Below are 6,517 nucleotides of genomic sequence, written 5' to 3'. Positions count from 1 at the left end.
GCCCCCATCGGGCCGAGGTTGTGAAAATTGTCAAAGGTTCCTCAACTCCTGCTGTTTTGAAAGATCCATTTCCAAAGCAGGAGAGTAAGATGATAGGTTCTTCCTCGAATGCCACTGAAGAACCCATATTGATGATGTCCCATGTAAGGATTGCGACTCGATCTCACGATTATGGTAGTAAAAGTCATGTTGATGGATCGAAAGAAGCAGAATCTTCTCATTCAAATCCATCAACCTCAGCTCTCAGTTCCGATCCACTACAGATCGAGAAACCTAACCCTGACTTAGTAATAAAACCGCCCGCCAAGGGTGTACTTCGAAGGTCTGCTTTCAATCCACATGCGAGAGCGGCCCAGAATTACAACATTGTTGAGGATTTAGTTGTTTCACCCTCAGCAATGTTGGCTTTAGAAGTGCTACAATCATGCCCAGCAAAGCGAAAATTACTTCTGTCGGCTATAGGAGCTGTTGATGTTCAGGACCCGAACCTGATAATCTTTGATCTAGAAAATAGTACACCGCGTCTCCCTCATCAGATGGCTTTCCAGATTCCAGTGATAGTCAAAAACAGACCCATTCATCGGACTGTAATTGATGAAGGAGCTTCCACGTGTATTATGTCGATTCAGTGTTGGAGATCGCTTGGTTCTCCTTCGCTGAACCAATCCCCGACTATTCTTAAGGCCTTTGATGTCCGTGGGTTCCATCCGTTTAGCATTTTACAGGATTTGCCTATAGGGGTTGAAGGAAAAACCGTTAGTCTAGATGTGGAGGTGGTTGATGGCCCTCTAGACTACAACCTTCTTTTGGGTCGAAGTTGGTCTTACGCTATGACAGCGGTCGTTTCATCGGTCTTCAGAGTCATAAAGTTTCCACATAATGGCAAGATCGTGACAATAGACCAGCTGGCTTATTTTTCATCCGACCCAGCCTCTTCAGAGAGTATCCAGCATGTCGGTAAAACGACTATCCCTTATAAGGATGTTGGCGTAGGATTAGTTAAAGATTTCGATTTACTGGGAACTTTTCCTTTTCCTCCGATCAACGCAGACCCTTCATTCGCATCCATTCATATGATTATTTCAGACACTATTATTTACGATGATCCTTGGATTGTCCCATCTGAATCTGAGATAGACTCATTCGGTGATGCAATGCCTTTGAGTCCATATGAAATTGGATGCAATGTCGTGCAGTCTTTTTCCGACCCAAGTTCAACCCAAATCGACCAAATGAATGTGATCCGTGAGGAATCCCTTTTCGCATCAACCTCGGAGTTAATAACGTTTCCCGAAGTTGTCTCATCTGACGAACAACTTTGTGAAATCCTGTGCGTAGACGATTTACCATGGGAAGATATCCATCATAGATCTTCATTTTTACCTAAGGATGATCGTTTTGAAAATGATTTCTCATCAATCTTTACAACTGAATATGTCAAAGACGCTCAGAGTCCAATGAAACATCCTGATTCAGAGCTGAATTTGGGAAACGTTTCTCGCACTATTCCCATTGACATTTCAGTGAAGCCTGGAATTGTTGAACACATTCATATAGGTGCCTCGTGTTCAGATGACGAAATTCAAACATACAAGGCCCTATTTCAGGAATTTCGCGATGTGTTTGCCTGGTCCTATGAGGAAATGCTAGGAATTGATCCCTCCATTGTTGTTCATGAGATCAAGACTTACCCGGACGGTAAACCCGTTCGGCAATGTCTACGTCAGATCCACCCTCGGAAAGCAGCTACAATTAAAGCAGAAGTTGAGAAGCTGTTGAAAGCAGGTTTCATTTATCCGATCCCGTTAACGGATTGGGTATCGAATATTGTTCCGGTTAATAAAAAGCAGGGAACAATAAGAATATGTATCGACTATAGGGATATCAATCGTGCTTGTCCCAAGGACAACTATCCAACGCCCTATATTGATCAAATAATTGATGATTGTGCCGGCAGTGAAATATTTTCCTTTATGGATGGTTTTTCCGGTTACAACCAAATCAATATTCTACCTGCCGATCAACCAAAAACGACTTTCATTTGTCCATGGGGGACATTTGCTTATTGCAAATTACCTTTTGGGCTTAAGAATGCCAGCGCCACTTTCCAAAGGGCAATGTCTTATGCATTTCATGACATCAAGCACATTGTGCAACCGTATCTCGATGATTTGCCCGCTCACTCCTTACGTCGAGCTGATCACCTTGTCCATTTACGAGCAATTTTTATGAGGTGTAGGCATTATCGTATATGGTTGAACCCACACAAATGTGTCTTCTGCATCGAAGTGGGACGATTGATGGGATTTGTAGTTTCAAAAGCTGTCATTCGCATCGATCCCTCGAAGGTCGAAGCTATCATCAAATTGCCTCCTCCTTCGAGTTTGCGCCAACTCCAAAGTTTGCAGGGGAAAGCAAAATTTTTACGCCGATTCATTCCTAACTACGCCGAGATTACCAAGGGTTTTACCCGGTTGTTGAAACAAAATGCTCAATTTTCTTGGGATGAGATAGCTCAGAAATCTTTTGATGCGCTAAAGCACGCGTTGACCCATGCACCGTTGCTGCATCTTCCCAACTACAACCAGGATTACTTTTTATACCTCGCCACCGCTCATTCCACCATTGGAATGGTCTTAGTACAGGAAGATGAATTCGAAACGGAACATGTGATATATTATCTTAGTAGGACGTTAAATCCCACTGAGCTAAAATATTCGCATGTGGAGAAATTGGCCCTGGCAGCAGTTCAGGCTGTCCAGCGTTTTCGTCATTACATTCTTCTCCGTAAAACTACAGTCATTTCGGGTTGCAACCCTATGATTTACATTTTGACTAAACAATTGCTAGGGGGCAAGTACTCTAAATGGATTGTTATCTTGCAAGAGTTCGACTTGGAATTTGAAAAATCTAAGTCTAAGAAATCTTTAGTTTTTGCGGAATTGATGTGTGACTTCCCGCATGCTGACACGGAAACTGTGGTAGAGGAACCCATTGCGGACGAATCTCTGTTTCTCATCAGCACTTTAGATCCGTGGTATGGGGATATAATTGTCTATCTCCAAACCCAATCCTTTCGGCCTGAAGCTTCAAAGTCGGAACACGAAAAATTCGATTCCAGTCCCAACAGTACAAAATTATTGGAGATACACTTTATCGTCGTGGGGCAGATTTGGTTTTTCGTCATTGCTTAACTAATGAAGAGGCAGAAAGGGTTATGAATGACTGTCATTCTGGAGCGTGTGGTGGTCATATGTCTGGGTATGCCACAGCTCAGAAGGTGTTGCGTGTTGGCTACTTCTGGCCGTCCATGTTTAAAGATTGTATCATTGCGGTCCGAAAATGCCACAACTGTCAAGTGTTTGATCGCAAGATGCGTGCACCACCTACTCCTCTCCACCCTATAATTGTCGTTGGTCCTTTTGCTAAATGGGGTATCGATTTTATTACATGTAACCCTCACTCGGCCGGGGGGCATGCGTATATCATCCTTGCGGTTGATTATTTTACTAAGTGGGCCAAGGCGATGCCTACATTCGAGGCAGACGGTAAGACAGCTGCGATTTTCATATTCAATCATATTATTGCTAGGTTTGGTGTCCCACAAGCGATAATCACTGACCATGGGCGCCATTTTTGAAACATTATGATGACAGAACTTACAAGCCAGCTTTGTGTGCGTCATGATAGTTCTACTCCTTATTATCCCCAAGCAAACGGTTTGGTTGAATCCATCAACAAAGTTCTAGTTATCATGATCCAACGAATCATTGGTATTCATCGGTCGAATTGGCACAACATGTTATTTTCAGCGCTTTGGGCATACCGAACCTCAGTGAAAACATCAATAGGGTTCACTCCTTTCCAACTAGTTTATGGTTTGGAAGCAGTGTTGCCCATTGAATGCGAAATCCTATCACTTCAAATGGCTATCGAATTACTTCCAGATACTTCCGAAGAGGAGAAGCGTTTATTATACTTAGCTAAATTAGATGAGACTCGACATGATGCTGCATTGGCAATCGAGACTCACGCAAAAAGGATGAAAGCTCAGTATGATCGCAACGTGACCCCTCGTAATTTTTCGGAAGGAGACCTAGTGCTATTATATGATCAAGCTAACGATAAATTAGGTGCTGGTAAATTCATTCCTATGTGGCATGGGCCCTACATTGTCAAGCGAAAGCTAGCAAAAGGGGCCTATGAGCTGGTAGATTTTGATGGGGACTCTTTGGGTAAGCCCATAAATGGACTTTACCTAAAGAGGTATTATGCTTAAATGATGGGTATGGAGATTTAGTTAGGTTAGTTTTTCCTTTCTAGCTGGTGTGTTTGTTAGTATAGATAGTGTGCTTAGCTTAGAGAGTGTGTTTTTCATCGTTATTCTGGCTTATCTTGGTTTTACTCTTGATATTGCAGATGTCGACGCCTCTCCAAATGTACATTGGATTTGCTGATGGTGCTTGTCGTAGTACACGGAATATCTCTTCCGCAGCTTGGGTTATCTATTCGCCCTCTGACGAGTTAGTTTCTATGCATGGGGTGAGCCTCGGTCAAACAACAAACAACATTGCAGAATACAGTGTAGTGATTGAGTTATTATCTGAATCTATTTCGTTTGGGATTCAGAGTTTGATAGTGAGGTTAGATTCTGAACTCGTTGTATCACAGCTTAATAGAGTATATGCCATTAGAAATCCAGTGTTATTAAGGTTTTTTTGAGAGTGCGCCTCTTGGAACGTGAATTTGATTACATTGAATATCAGCATATTCCAAGGTCATTAAATACATTAGCAGATGCAATTGCTTCTCGAATGTTAGACAGACATTTGCGATAATCATAAATGTAAATTTAAAAACATTTCATCATATATGTTTAACAAAGATAAGCCGATAAAAATGATATATATATATAGATAGGAGTGTGTCAAAAATATACATCGTCTTCGATCATAGGTTGAAAAACACCTTATGATCGGCAAAAATGATAAGTACAAAAAACCAAAAATGTCATATGTGTCTACAAAAAGTGACTAGCCAATCACTGGTGGTGCTCTCTATACGAGACCACTGCCTGCGCTACCCTACAAGGAACCTCCTGAAAGGTCCTGGGACTGCGACCACATAGCGCTGAAGTCGGATAGGAATATTGTCTATAGTCGTCTCTGGTATGTCCACCGTGAGACGCTCTAGGTTCTGTTCCAGCTCGGCTAAGGTCTCTGCGGCCGCATCCTGTGGGGCCAGTGCTGGTGCAACTGGTACTCTTCTCTCGAATGGCCGGAGATTGGCCGGACGCTGTGGACCTACATCTGCATTTTGAAATTTGTCACTATCAGTTTTGAGACGATATAAAAAAAAAAAAAAGTAAATAATTTAAAAACTTGTGAAAAATGAAGTACCTCTGTCGTCCCATTGTTCTCCCTATGGAAGAACCATGTCCGGATCACCGCGAAAATCTACTCCGGCATAAGGAAAGTCCTGAATCGCAAAGACCTGGTCCTCCAACCAGTGAAAGTAACCCGCAGGAAATCGAACAACTCCCGCTCCCTCATCAGGATGTCGGGCCATCACCGCAACCCATCGCATCAACTTTGGCTCCCAAGGAGGCCCAGCTGCAACAGTGAGATGCTGTGGGATCAGCATCGGAACCCTCTCTAGGGCAAAGCTCACAACTAGAGGCCCATACCCAAAGGTCTTTAATTGCCCGTTCTTTGCCCTAGTCAGTTGGCCCTTCATATTGGCCGACACAGCGTCACACCAATTGAAAATGGTGCCTCGGTAGCAATCTATCGCCATTCGCATTTGTTACCCGGTGGCAATATGCAAAGCGGCTACGCTACAAAGTCTGGTAACTGTAAAGGCAATTACCATAAGTTCGGGCAGGGATATGTATTTGATTTCTATCCCTTTCTCCTGGTTTTGATTGTTGCACCACTCTAGCCGGAGGCTAGCAAGGGATTGGCCACCCGGCCTAGTCCCAGATAGAGTCAGTTGCTCGCCCCTATTAGGCAAACCAGTGAGAAAATATATGTCAGAGGGCTCTATCTCGAGCTGGTGCCCTCCGATGTAGAAGCATTGATCCTGGACGTTCCACCTTTCAACCAGCCATTCTAAGAATCGCACCTGGGCCCTCATGCGAGGTATGGCCCAGTATTTGTAAAGACTTCATGCCTTCAAAGCATCAATGGAGGGTTGATGATCTATTGCGGCCAAATCGACATCTTCGTGTTCTCTTTCGCGCCAATCAAGCATGGTGGGCAATCTACACACCAGAAAACATTCATTAGAATTCATTAAATCAAAAATTAATGGTTAGGTTTTGAGATTTGGGGTTTTGAAATTTCTTTGCGCGGAGTACGCACCCCGCGTTCAGAAATAGAGTGTATGGACGCAGCTGTTCTGAAGGTAGGCTGCGTACTCCTGTCATTTTCCCATGAACGAAAATGTCGGGGTACGCAGGTCGCCCATGGGGCACCTACGTACCCCGAAAGGCGGATCCTAAAACCCCAAAGCCCTC

Source organism: Pinus tabuliformis, chromosome Q, assembly GCF_031772625.1.
Source record: "Pinus tabuliformis cultivar Carrire ecotype Pingquan chromosome Q, CPIR1, whole genome shotgun sequence".
Classification (NCBI taxonomy): domain Eukaryota; kingdom Viridiplantae; phylum Streptophyta; class Pinopsida; order Pinales; family Pinaceae; genus Pinus; species Pinus tabuliformis.
The sequence above is the reverse complement of the archived record's forward strand: the minus strand, read 5'-3'. Positions refer to the sequence as shown.